At 37.9% G+C, this 13,681-nt stretch overlaps 1 protein-coding gene across 14 annotated transcripts in view; it reads left to right on the forward strand.

Moving 5' to 3' along the window:
- CLASP1 (cytoplasmic linker associated protein 1) overlaps positions 1–13,681 on the forward strand; it is a 284,449-nt gene that overhangs the window by 507 nt on the left and 270,261 nt on the right. For 7 of the 14 annotated variants that reach the window (XM_053666533.1, XM_053666535.1, XM_053666537.1 and 4 more), the window contains exon 1: positions 16–113. The exons of 1 other annotated variant lie outside the window; for it this stretch is intronic. The gene's annotated coding sequence lies outside the window, so the exon portion shown is untranslated. Of the gene's footprint in view, positions 1–14; positions 114–13,681 lie in introns of those variants that run through there. 6 more of the 14 variants (XM_053666542.1, XM_053666529.1, XM_053666532.1 and 3 more) reach the window with 2 other exon arrangements.

The raw sequence follows: 13,681 nt of genomic DNA on the forward strand, positions 1-13,681 counted from the left end.
TCTCTCTTTTTTTTTTTTTTAATACCCGCACCAAGCACTTAACCTCATTAGGGTGGAGGAGAAGGCGGTGGCGGCCTGGTGAGGCAGTGGCAACTACAAGGAATAATATGGCTGTAAGTACCCGGTTAGGGCTAGGAGATTCAGACCCCAGTCCTCCCATGCCCCGGCCTCCTCCCCCGCGGTGGGGGGTGCTGGGACTGGGTGGGGGCGAACTCCAGTGTCCTCTTAGGCTCTTGTATACACTTTGGGTGGGGAGGGGGCTGCCCTAGCTGGGAAGCCCGGTGAGGAGCGGGGTGGGAGGGTTGTTTTTCCAACCAGTAGTTTGCTGCTTCCAGGCTGCTTTGCGGAGGTGGGGGTGGGGGGAGGCGGCGGCTGTGAGGTCAGCCTTGCTTTGTGTGCCCCTTTCCCTTTTCTTGTCCCAGACTCCACCCCTGACCTGAGTCACCCGGGCTCGGTAGGAGAAGCCGGCGGACCCCCAAGTCGCTTTTGAAAAGAGCCTGGAATTGCGAGGGGAGGGGTCAAGGGAGAGAAACCCGCTACAGCTAGTCTGAGAGTGATGGGTGTGGAGAAAGATCCGGAGGGAAGGGGTACGGGGGAGGCGGGAGGCTGGGGCTTCCACCCCAGCTAGACAAAAGCTGCGGCGCTGAGCCGAGCAGCGGGCCGGTGGGATGTGGAGGATCCCCTTGGTCCCTGGGGCCGGCAGATAGCTTCTTTCGGAACCTGTTAAAGCGGACAAGTGCTGAGTGAAGCCTTGTGCAGCCTCCTTAACTTGCCTTTGTTGTTCTTTGGTGTTGGCAGAGACGCTCTGATGAAGATGAGTGTGATCTTGCACATTAGCCTGGTTAGGTACAATGGAGCTAATCGAATTTTGCTTTCCTTTTGCCCAGCCGGTCGGATGACTATGAGGTTTTCCAGAGTCTAACTTATTACATAATGTTTTTTAAACTAGTTGTGTTTGTTTCTAAAGTGAAAAAAAAATTAGGCGGAGCCTTAAAGTATGTTTTGCTGCATCGGGGTGAGTTTCTTTCTTGGGGTTCATTCATTAAATATTGACCATTCGTAGAACCTGTGAGCTTTTTAAACACGATACTTTAGTTTGTAGATGTGGCAGTGAAAGCTTCAGATTCTCTAGTCCTTTGGGAGGCATTCTAATTTAAAATTTAAAATCTTATTCCTCCTGATGCAGAAGCGTGCTATGTGCCAGGCAGGTTCCACAGTAAGGTATGCATTCTGGCTTCAGAAGTTCTTTTTATCATTATTACTTTTATGAGATTATTAATAGTGACATATACTGAGCACTTGGTATGAGGAATCCTGGAGAGGGCTCGTTTTGCTCATCAAAGGAGTGGGAGAATAGTAACATTGACTCACACAGACCATATGTAATAGCAAAAGTAACATTACCGTGTCCCAGAGTTACTCAGTATTATTTATCTTCTCCATTTGCTAAGAAAAATTTCAGTTTCGGTGAGCTGTTTGCTTATTCAATTTTGTAAAATTGTGTAACTGCCCCCTCCTTTTAGGGAGGGAGATGTTACATCTCCCTTTCTGTAATTCATTGTTTATCTACTAACATGTAGCACTGTTTACATTTTTAAAGTTTTAGTTTTTATTGAGTTTTAAGCCATAGCTTTATATTATCTCAGCTAAGTTAGAAATCCTTTGAAGAGACTGTTGGTGGTGGAGGTATCAATATTGTATCTCTCTGTAATCTAAGTAGCAAATAAAGAAATATTGTATCTCCATGTTATGATCTGAGTGACATAAACTTAGATTTTTGTATTAGAACTAAAACCTAGATCTAGTGTATCAGGATTTTGGCTACAGACTCAACTTTATGTAAAAGAGGTAAGCATTTTTTGTACTATTATGAAGCAAAACTCTGACACTTGGTGTGTTGTGCTTCAGTAACTACTGTGATAGAATCTCGTCAGAGTAGTTCAGATGATGGGAACTTGCTTTTTATAGAGCAAGATTTCAGATCCTTAAAATAGTTTGACAGGGATGTTGAGAAATAATTTTGGCTAGGAGAACATTAAGTTTTATTGTTCAGATGTGTTACACTTTGTTGACTGGTTTTCGATTTAGATATTTTGCTTCAGTCTTTTGTTAATTTTATTTTCTTAAGTGATTCAGTCTCATAATTTATAATTGGGTGAGATAGTTTCTTGGATCTGAGACTTAAATTTGTTTTTTTGAAACTCTGTAGTCTCAGCAGTCTACTTAAAGTTATAGTTTTTAGGTCATTGTATAGTACTTTTATTTTGTAGTACTATTAGTAAATATAATAACCATTGAAGGGATTATAAATGTTAGCGTTCAATTATTAAAACCATCAGTTTGTCATAATAAATAGTGGAAAGAATAGATAGTAGCAAAAAGTAACAACTTTAAAAACAATCATATAAAAGATTTCCTAGCAAATAAAAGATCTATTAGTTGTAAAAAAACAAAACAAAAAACAACAAAAAACCACACACAGCTAAGTAAAGAAGAAATTACTGATTAAATAGTTTTTGGTTTATAAAGTATAATTTAAGAAATTAATGTTTTTATGTCCTGGCTGGTGTGGCTCAGTGCCTGCAAACCTGTCCATTCAGGATACAGGCCTGAGTTGGGGGCAGGGTCCCTGGTGGGAGGCATTCAGGAGGCAACCACACATTGATATTTCTTTTTCTCCCTTCCCCTCTGTCTAAAAATAAATACAATTCTAAATTAATCTTTTTTTTAACCCAGTGCAATTAGGATGACATTTGTGAAATATATGTGTAACTAAATGGTCTCTAAAGGACTTAAATTTTAGCACCAGAATTCACTAATTGTTTCACCACCCCAGGGCTTTTCTTCTCCTTCATACGCAGATCTCTACTGCCAACCCCCTCCCCCCCTGCAAATGTTCTGGCAGCTTCAGATTCTGCCTTTCCCCACAGATCCCTAAAGATCTAGCTCAATATGGTGGCATTTCTTCCTTAACATTTTTGTTGGCTTTCTTCCTGTGTCCTTGCTGTTTTCTGTTGTATATATTCCTTACCTTCCTCCTTGGAAGCTCACTCCTGTGCATTTACTCTTGTCTAGATCCTTGAGGGCACTGTGAGCTTGTAGAACACTTTGTGGTATCCTCTGTTCCTATATAAGGTTACACAAACTAGTCACTATGTAATGTACGAAAGAATAAATCAGCCCTGGTTGGTGTGGCTCCCTGGATTGAGCGCCAGCCAGTGAACCAAAAGATCGCTGGTTCAATTCCCAGTTGGAGCACATGCTAGGTTGTGGGCCAGGTCCTAGGGATGCATGAAAGGGAACCATTGATGTTTCTCTCCCTCTCTTTCTCCCTTCCTTCACCCCTCTCTAAAAGTAAATAAGTAAAATTTTTCAGAAAAAGAATAAATCAATGTATTATAACCTAGAATAATAGAATTTGAGCCTTAGGCAAGTTTTTAGAGGCCCTGTAGTCCAACATCCGTCTATCTACTATAGTTTGATTATCAGCCTCAAACTGCAGACATACTGCATTGTTACTGGTCAGGTCTTGGTTGCTAGAAAGGTATTTTAGGAAATCACCACAATTTCCACCTCCCCCTTTTACCCGTTGATTTTAATTATTCCCCCCCTGAAACAATACAAGTTAAGTCTTTCTTCTCCACATAACAGCCTTTCATTTCCCAGGACAGTCATCAGGTCCTTTCTAGATTTATTTTAAAGTATTAAACCCTTTCTTTTGTTAGGCCAGATACCGTGAGAGTACAGTTGAAGACATACATGGCTCTCAAATTTCACGGGCTCAACAATTCAGGACAGACAGGCAGAATGTTATGAATAGATGCTGGTTATGCTGGAGATGTATAAATCCGTCCTGGTTTAATAGGATTTCAGTGTGCTTTCTTTAGGCATCTCTGTTTTTGTTAGAGTCTTCTAATGCAGTGTTTGAAATAAAACAATTTGATTTGACCTAACCAGTGTATACGGCTGTTGTCTTAGGTTATGAATGATTTTCAGACTTCATTGTACATCTGGCTCTGCCACTTAACTAGCTCTGTGACGTTGTACCTTGGGCTAGTTAAGTCATCTTTTTGTATCTTAATATTTTCATTTATAAAATGAGGGTGAAGGGAGGATGATTTTAATAGTGCCTACTTAGGGAGTTCTTACAGGGACTAAATGAGATAATATATGTGAAGTGCTGAAAATAGTGGCTAGCATATAATAAATGGGTTAATATTATAACATGTACAATTAATGTTAATAATGATGTAGTAGGAGTAGTAGCAGTAATCAAGTCACCAGAATCACTTGGAGAGCTTTTTGAAATGTAAATGGTCTGGCCTTATTTACTTATTTCTGTAATAAGTAAATAAGTAAATTACCTAGAGGTATTTGGTCAGTTAAGTCTGAATGGAGCCTGGGCACCCACAGTTTTTAACAATGCCTAGTTGACTCTTAAAATACCCAACGTTTGAGAACCCTGCACTCTGTATTAGTGTCGTTAGTGCTTGCATTGGCTTTTACAAATTTAAGAGCTTACGAAGTAATATGTGAATAGAGTTTCCTAAAAGATTAGAACAGTACAGATAAAGTGAAATACATGGCACCACATCCCAGGCACTAGCCTGGGTGCTATAGGTGTACTATTGCCAATTATTCTAGCAACATTTAAAGGCAGATGCTGTTTTATTTTATAATGAGGGGATGCTGAGACTTTGAGAAGTTGAATAATTTGGTCATGGTCCCACAGCTGCAAAGTAGCAGAGTTTGGCTTTCAGATTCTTCAGCTTCATTTTCATTTATCTGTTTATTTTCCAGTACAGGTTATTCCTCCCTCATAAAAGGTCATTGGGGCTGCCTTAAAGAAAATCTGCTCCCACCATCCAGCAGCAACTGGAGATACCTCCTTGTTAGGAAGGATGTAGAGGTGCATATATTTCACTAGTGTTTCCATAAAGGTTGATCAGATGATCTACATACCTTTTTAGACTTAAGTCCTTGAATCGAGATCTACCCTTGGACAATCCATATCAGTAAAGATCTGATACAAACGTTTTTCTTTTTAGTCTTTTATTGTGGTAAAATATAACCAAATATGCAATTTAAGCCATATTTAGGTATACAGTTTAATGGCATTAAGTACATTCGCATTGTTGTGTAACCATCACCACAGCCTGCTTGTGAAATAAATTCTATCACTCCAAACAGAAACACACCTATTAAGCAATAAATCTCCATTCTTTCCTCTCCCTGAGCCACTGGTAACTTCTGCTCTGCCTCTGAATTTGCCTGTTCCAGATATTTCATATAAGAGGAATCATACAGTATTTGTCCTTTTGCCATTGGTTTATTTCATTTAGCATGATATTTTCACTGTTCATTCATGTTGTATAGCATGTATCAGAATCCTTTGTTTTTTAATCCTCACCTGGGAATATGTTTACTGATTTTAGAGAGGAAGGAGAAGTTAATCCTTTATAATTGTTGAATAATATTTCATTGTATGGATATACTGCATTAAGTTAATTCATTCATCTGTTGAGGGAAATTGGGTTGTTTCCACATTTTGATTATTGCAAACAATGCTGTGATGTACATTGGTTTGCAAATCTGCTTTCAGTTCTTTTTGGGTATATACCAAGGGGTAGATTTAATAGGTTGGGTGGTAATTCTTTGTTCAGCTTTTTGAGAAAACTGCCAAACTTTTTCACAGTGGCTGTATCATTTTACACTCCCAGCAACAACATATGAAAGTTTCCCACATCCTTGCCAACACTTTCTTTATTTTTTTAAAGTTTAAAGCCATCCTAGTAGATGTGAAATAGTACCTTACCTAGTAGGTGTAAAATTAAGGAGAATTTTCTGTCTGATGCTGATTAATTTATCTGTTGGCAGTGATTGGCATGTCAAGTAGATTTCCTGTGATCTGTGACTGCATTTTAAGAGTGAACATGATGGAAAAAGCTTTTCATTCTCTCATTCTTTTTAGACTTAGAGTAGATTAGTGAAATTTTCAAAAGAACATTTGTGTGGACAAAGTAACAATACTTAGATAAATTGTATAATAATGATTTTTATGGAATCTGAAAGAATGACTAGGCTCTGGAAGGTAAGGAACATGTCGTAATCACTTGATTGCAAGATCTGTTTTAGGTTGAAAAGTGGTGGGTGTACAGCAGAAAGGCTGTACATGAAGTGTTAATGAGAAATGGACCCAAAACACAGAGCTTTTATAAAAACTGTTGCCATTTAAGAGTTATTCTAGAGTATATCCTGAGAAGACAGAATAGGGAAAGACAGAACAGGGAAATAGCTCCTAATCTGGTGACAGAGAGATGTGTCCCCTTTCTATATTGACCTAAAAGATATGAGGCCCTGAACCACGTACATACTCAACTGGTTGGCCACTCTGTGATCTACTCATTGCCTTCTTTATGAGAGCTGTGTTGGCTGGCTGGGGAATTAGCTTGTGACCATGGGACAAGGAGTCTAATTCTTGGCCCCATTCTTGCCATGATCTAATTTTGTGAAGTGGCTACAGACAAGAACCAAGAAAGCACTACTCTTGCTGAGAGAAAGCTGTTTAAAGCTAACATCTTGCAGAGAACTCTAGGTCTTGGCAAAATCAGGACTCATACATTTTCAGGTTACAGTTTCGGAATTTTGGGGGTGGGAGTTAGACATTGTACTTTTTGGAAACTGGCTGCTGTTGAGATAGCTCTGGATAATGATGCATTTATATATATATTATGTGCTGTACATTTTTTTAAATCCGCAGCCGAGGACCTTTTCTTTCATTGCTTTTAGAGAGAGAGGAGAGTAAGAGAGAGAAACATCAGTGCAAGAGAGATGCATCGGTGGGTTGCTTCCTGTACATGTCCAGACCTGGGAACGAACACACAACCCAGGCATGTGCCCGGACTGGGAGTCAAACCCGCAACTGTTTGGTTATGGACCATGCTCCAGTCAACTGAGCCACACTGGCTAGGGTTGGCTGTAAATTTTTTTTAAAGATACCTAGGGGATATTCTTAAGTCCCTTTTTATTATGAGCAAGTTTGAATCCGTTGTAATTGTATATGAAGAATATTTTTGTCTTATTTAAACTACTTAGAAAGGAGAAGAGCTGTAAGTTAACATGCATTAATTTTAAAAAATATAAAATATTCATTTTTGAATAGGTAATAATATACACATGATTTAAAACTTAAGTGTGCTTCCTATCCTGTCATCCACCCAGTTTCCCTTTCTTAGAGACTCCAGTATTATTAAATGCATGTGTGAAAAAATGCATGTATGTATACATACCTAGCCTCCCCACCAATTTTTATGCGAACGGTGGCCTATTACAGACTACCCTCTCATTTTTCTTTCTTCTTTTTTTTACTTAATGTATCTGGGAAATCATTTATGTCAGTACTTAAAGACTTCCTCTTTTTTTAAAAAGAGTTTATTTATTTTTAGAGAGAAGGGAAGGTAGGGAGAAAGAGGTAGAGAAACATCAGTGTGTGGTTCCCTCTGATATGCCCCTTAATGGGGTACCTGGCCTGCAACCCATGCATATGCCCTGACCGGGAATTGAACCAGTGACCTTTTGGTTCACAGGCCTGCACTCAATCCACTGAGTCATATCAGCTTTCGCTAAAGTCTTCCTCTTTGTTTTCTTTTTTTTTTTCAAATGAAGAGTATAGCTGAATAGTATGCCATTGTATGGCATACTTATCTAGCGCTCTGTTGAGGAACATTGTTGTTCCCATTTATAAACTGCTACAAGGAGTAATTCTGTCATAACTTATTTGCCCACGTATGAATAAATAAATTCATATAAGTTGATGTTTGGGTTCAAAGTTAGGTGCCTTTAAAATTTTGAGAGATGTTGCTAAATTCACCCTGGAGGCTTTAATAAAACACAGCCTGCAGTATGAGACTCCCGAGAGTAATATACTTAAAAATGTAATTTTGTAAAAGCATATGACTGTCTTGTCATATGTCATTTTTACATTGAAACATGGCTCTAATTCAGTAATAAAAAATTAATCAAATGCTTGTTGTCTTCTCATTATGTGTTTGTTTCTGTTGTTGACTTTGCAAGAATTCTGTGGCTAATTCTGTGGCTATTCTAGGTTTGAAAATAAACTTTGCTATTTTCTGAAATAAACTTTGCTTTTTAGGTGTTAACCAGTACTACCTTCTAGATAGTATTCATATTAGAAATGGACAATTTGCTCAATAACTGACTCTTCTATCTTTTTCAGTTCATGGTGTAGCAACTGATGATACCTGTGGTTTCAGGATTATACTTTTATTTGACTTTCCAAATAACTTTAAAGTATTGGATACTACAGTGCGATTTAACTACAAGGAATTTTACCATCCTTTTTAATGTTTTAAAATTTATATTTTCCTTGAATAGTTTTTAAAAAATATATATTATCGATTATGCTATAAGAGTTGTCCCATTTTTCCCCCTTTAGTCCCCTCCACCCAGCACCCTCCCTCCCAGTTGCATTCCCCACCTTAGTTCATGTCCATGGGTCATACATATGAGTTCTTTGGCTTCTACATTTCTCATAGTATTCTTAACATCCCTCTATTTTGTACCTACCATTTATGCTACTTATTCTCTGTACCTTTTCCCCCATTCCACCCCTCCCTCACCCCGCTGATAAACCTCATGTGATCTCTATTTCAGTGATTCTGTTCTTGTTCTAGTTGTTTGTTTAGTTTGTTTTGTTCTTTTTTTTTTAGGTTCAGTTGTTGATAGTTGTGAGTTTGTTGTCATTTTAATGTTCATATTTCTGATCTTTTTCTTTTTCTTAGTTAAGTTTAACACTTTAACACTTCATGTAGTAAGGGCTTGGTGATGATGAACTCCTTTAACTTTACCTTATCTGAGAAGCATTTTATCTGCCCTTCCATTCTTAATGATAGCTTTGCTGGATAGAGTAATGTTGGATGTAGGTCCTTGCCTTTTGTGATTTTGAATACTTCTATCCAGCCCCTTCTTGCCTGCAAAGTTTCTTCTGAGAAATCAGCTTGAGAGTCTTACGAGAACTCCTTTGTAGGTAAGATTCTCTCCCTTTTTCTTGTTGCTTTTAAGATTCTCTCCTTATCTTTAATCTTGGGTAGTGAAATTATGATGTGCCTTGGTGTGTTCCTCCTTGGCTCCAACTTCTTTGGGACTCTCTGAGCTTCCTGGACTTCCTGGAAGTCCATTTCCTTTGCCACATTAGGTAAGGTCTCCTTCATTATGTTTTCAAGTAAGTTTTCTATTTATTGCTCTTCCTGTTTTCTCCTGGCATTGCTGTGATTCAGATGTTGAAATGTTTAAAGGTGTCCTGGAGTTTCCTAAGCCTCTCCTCATTTTTTTGAATTCTTGTTTCTTCATTCTGTTCTGGTTAATGTTTATTTTTTCCTTTAGGTCCCAACTGTTAATTGAGTCCTGGTTTCCTTCCCTTCACTGTTGGTTCCCTGTATGTTTTCTTTTATTTGACTTTTCATAGTCTTCACTTTTTCCTCTATTTTGTGACCATACTCAACCATTTCTGTGAGTGTCCTAATTATCAGCGTTTTGAACTCTGCCTCTGACAGGTTGACTGCTCTTCATTGTTTGTATTATTCCTGGAGCTTTGATCCGTTCTTTCATTTGGGCCATTTTTTTTGTCTTGGTATGCCAGTTTAAGTGGCAGAATCTTAGGTATTTACTGGTTTGTTCCAACCCACATTGCTGCTTTCTGGCACTGTATGCTGGGGAATGGTCTGAGAGGGAATAATGCACTTGCTCAGCTCTTGGCCCACTTTCAGTCACTTCCTATACTATTCATAAGCAAATTGGACCCTTTTGCTGCTAATTCCCAGGTTGGTGAGTTTGTGCACATTCTAGGACCCTGTGGTCCTCTCCCCTGAACTCTTCTTGAGGCGGGAGTTTCTCTCACTGCTGCAACCCCCACAGGTTTTTTTTAGTCAGGGGTTTTGAGGCTTCCTTTCCTCATGCCGCAACCCTGGGTTGTGTGGTCTCTCATGCTTCCCAGTTGTTCCTGCTGGTTTATCTGCACGCAAATGAGGGACCACCTGGTCTGCCAGCTATCCCCTTGCCCACCTAGTTCCTCCAGTCACTGCCTTGCTTGCACATCCTCTCAGCTCTTGATGCCTGTGTCCACCCCTCCTGCTGGTCTGGATGACTATTTCTTTAACTTCCTGGTTGTTGGACTTTTATACAGATGGATTTTCTGGCAGTTCTGGTTATTTTTTGTTTTTAAATTATTTGTTATCCTTCTTTTGGTTGTGTAAGGAGACACAGTATGTCTACCCATGCCTCTATCTTGGCTGGAAGTCTTAATAGATAGCTTTTATATGATTAAAAAGTTTAAAAGGTACACAAGGATAGTGAATTGTAGGTCTTCTACCCCTTTGTCCATTCTTCAAAATCCTTTTCCCAGAGGCAGTCACTGTTCTAGTTTCTTGAATGGTCTTACTGACATTTTATGCATATATAAGCCTGTATGTGCATTTGTAGCCTGCAGCATTGTTCTCTTAGAACCACTATTATTTTTAAGTTGTATTATATTTATTATATAAGTAGTACATTTTCATTGTGGGAAATTTAGTGTTAACATTTTGGTATATTTGTATCATACTTTTTCTGTGCATGAAGAATATCTACTTTTTATTTTATGAACAAAAATGATGTAATAAACATTGTTTTCTTATTTGCTCTTTTCACAAAACTGATTGTAGATCTCTTTCCAGGCCAGTAAGAACATATTTTTTTTACTGTTGTTCTTATTGACTTCATGGTAGGCTGTTTGGATGTACTATAATTTCCTAATTTCCTGTTCTTGAACATTTATAGTTACTGGTATTAAAGTTTTTATGAACAGCTTAAAGGAACAACTTTATATATATATATTTTAGCATACTAGACAAATTATTTAAATAAATTTATAGATTTGGATACATTCATAGATTTGGACGTATTGGGTTAAAAGATATATTTAAAGGTTATTGATAGATGTTTCCAAATTGCCTTAGTTTGAAGCTTATCTCACAGCAGTGTATTGAAGCATTTGATTATATTCGATTATATCCTTAAGCAATCTTTTTGTTTAAGTTGTATGACTAGAATGAGAAGGGTTAGGTGTTTTGATATTACAAAACCATGTTAGCCCTGACTGGTGTGGCTGAGTGGATTTAGTGCTGGCCTATGAACTGAGGGGTTGCCATTTCAATTCTAAGTCGGGGCACCACTGGGTTGTGGGCCAGGTCTCCAGCTGGGGGCGTGCTAGAGGTAACCAATCAATGTATCTCTCTCAAATCGATGTTTCTATCCCTCTCTTTCTCCCTCTCTTCCCCTCTTTCTAAAAATAAAATCTTAAAAAAAATATGTTAGTATTGATGAGGAATAAGTAAATGGAAAAATATTGAGGCAGTCACAACGTGGTTTGGAAACCGAGCAGCTGTATGTACAATTCAGTATTTATTAACAGTTAAAACACAGATCTCTTTTTTGCCCTTTTTTGGAATTTTTCCCCCCAAATCCATAAAGTATAAATGCAAAAATATCATTTTGTTAATAGTGGTCTTCTATTCTGGTTGATATGAGAAATACAGCAAAATTTCTCTAGCTGTTATATGTAAGCCTAGTGAAGTACAGATTTAAAGTCTGCTTGAAAAATTAGTTGAATGGGGGTGAGTAGAACACAGTATAATGAAATTGTCTTTTGAATAGTCTTTGTCCATGCTCAGCTGATGTTCTGAATTGTTTTTCTCTGACAGATCACTTGCATTGCATGGACAGGATTTGAGGCTAAACACAGTAAGGTTTGATTTATCAGGGAATCCCTAAAGCCCTCCTTTCAGGTCATTTTCTTCAGCAAGCATAAGACTCCCATATCATTAAAGGCTCTGTGACTATATAAGTTTTCCCAGTCTGTCAGATTCTGTGTCTTCAGTATGAGTTGCTGGAGCAAGGACTGGAAGCCAGGGAAATGATTTGGAGGTGAGAGACAGTAAGCAAAGCTTGCTTTTATGTCATTACACATCTGAGTGTTGCCCAGTGGTACCCTTACATTTGTTTCATTGTCAAAGTCTTCCTTTCTCCCTGCCTACTAAGGAGTCGTCAGAAAAGTAGTCTTACTGGAAAGCAACTAGATATATTGTTTTGGAGTAGATTGTCCACTTCTTTTTCTCCCCAGTGAACCTGGAGCTCATTGAAGGCAATGCCTGGAAGATTGGCTGCTGCATTAGGTATTCAGTGGACTTAGGAAACTAGTTCACTGACAACAGCCTATCCACATCATGTGTATATTTTCACTTTTCCTTCTTTCATTTTTGAGTAATAATAGATTGACAAATTGCAAAAATAGTACAGAAAGTTTCTGTTTATTTCACTGTTTCCCCAGTGATTATGCATTACCCTTTTTTTCCTCTCTTTTTATATTTTTGATCATGTCTTTGGCTTGTCATTGTCATCTGTGGGAAATACGGAACCTCTGAACTACATTACACATTGCTGACTACATTCTTAGGGTTACTCGTGGGCATGTGTATGGTTCTTTCTCTTCATTTGTTTTTTATAGGCCACTTGCTTAATGTGTGGTGCTATGCTAGGTGCTAGTTGCTCTTCTCCTATTCAGGCTCATATTTAGGAACATTAAGTATGGTGGATATATCCTTCCTTTTGTACGTCTTTTCCCTAAATTATATAATGTATGCATGTCTGAAATACTCAGGGACCCATGTATATTGTTAGAGAGGAAGCAGCTATGACTTAATAAAGTTAGCCCTGGGTTTAGAATTAGAAGCTGAGGTTCATATCCTGATTTTGTTTCATACATACTATGTGATCCTGGAAGTCACTTTGCTTCTGAATCTGTTTTCTCTTCTGTAAAATAGGCATGATAATTAGCACAGGTTTTGTAGGGGAGAGGAAAGTAAAAGTATCATTTGTATAATCACTTAGTGAATTGGAAAGTGTTTCAAGTGTTATGTAGCTATGCTTATTTTATTTATTTATTTTTGCTATGCTTATTTTAAATTGCTAAAGTGAAAACCAAATTTGAAATTACTGCTCCATTATTTCTTTATAGCTTGACTTTTTAAATTCAGTAACAGGAAAACTCTCTGCTTTTAAATCCCAAGCCTTCTTACACCTTGTGTGTCCACACTAAATAACCAGTACTTAATTGGGTTTTTTTTTTTTTTGGAAACTGGTTGTAACCTAGTTCCCTTGGGAAATTTGGGATGGTCATGTCAGCTGTCCTGCTGTCAAGTGACATATCAAATGCTCTTCTCTCTTATTATTTACCCAAGTCTGGGGATTTTATGTTTCAGACGCCTCTTAAAATCTTTTAAGTGACCGTATATAGTCTTTTCTACTTACCTTTTAAACAATTTTCACTCTTAGAAACCAACTCTTAAAATGGTGCTAGAAACTTAAGATTTTTGTTTTTAAGGGGAAGAGCTGGTTTTTATGTATAAATGAAATAACTAGTCAGTATAAAAAGTGGGCAAAAACATGAAAAGTTTAAGACTTGGATAATTGACTATATTTTTTTCTTAAATGTGTTCTAGATGCAGACAGACTTAAATCATTAAGGGACAGACATCTATAGGACACTGCACTCAGTAACAGTAGAATACATTCTCAGGTGCTTGTGGAATATTCTCTAGGATAGATCATACATATATTATGCTGTGAA

The sequence above is a fragment of the Artibeus jamaicensis genome, unplaced genomic scaffold (genome assembly GCF_021234435.1).
Source record: "Artibeus jamaicensis isolate MK-2021 breed Jamaican fruit bat unplaced genomic scaffold, CSHL_Jam_final contig_463, whole genome shotgun sequence".
In the NCBI taxonomy this organism is placed as follows: Eukaryota; Metazoa; Chordata; class Mammalia; order Chiroptera; family Phyllostomidae; genus Artibeus; species Artibeus jamaicensis.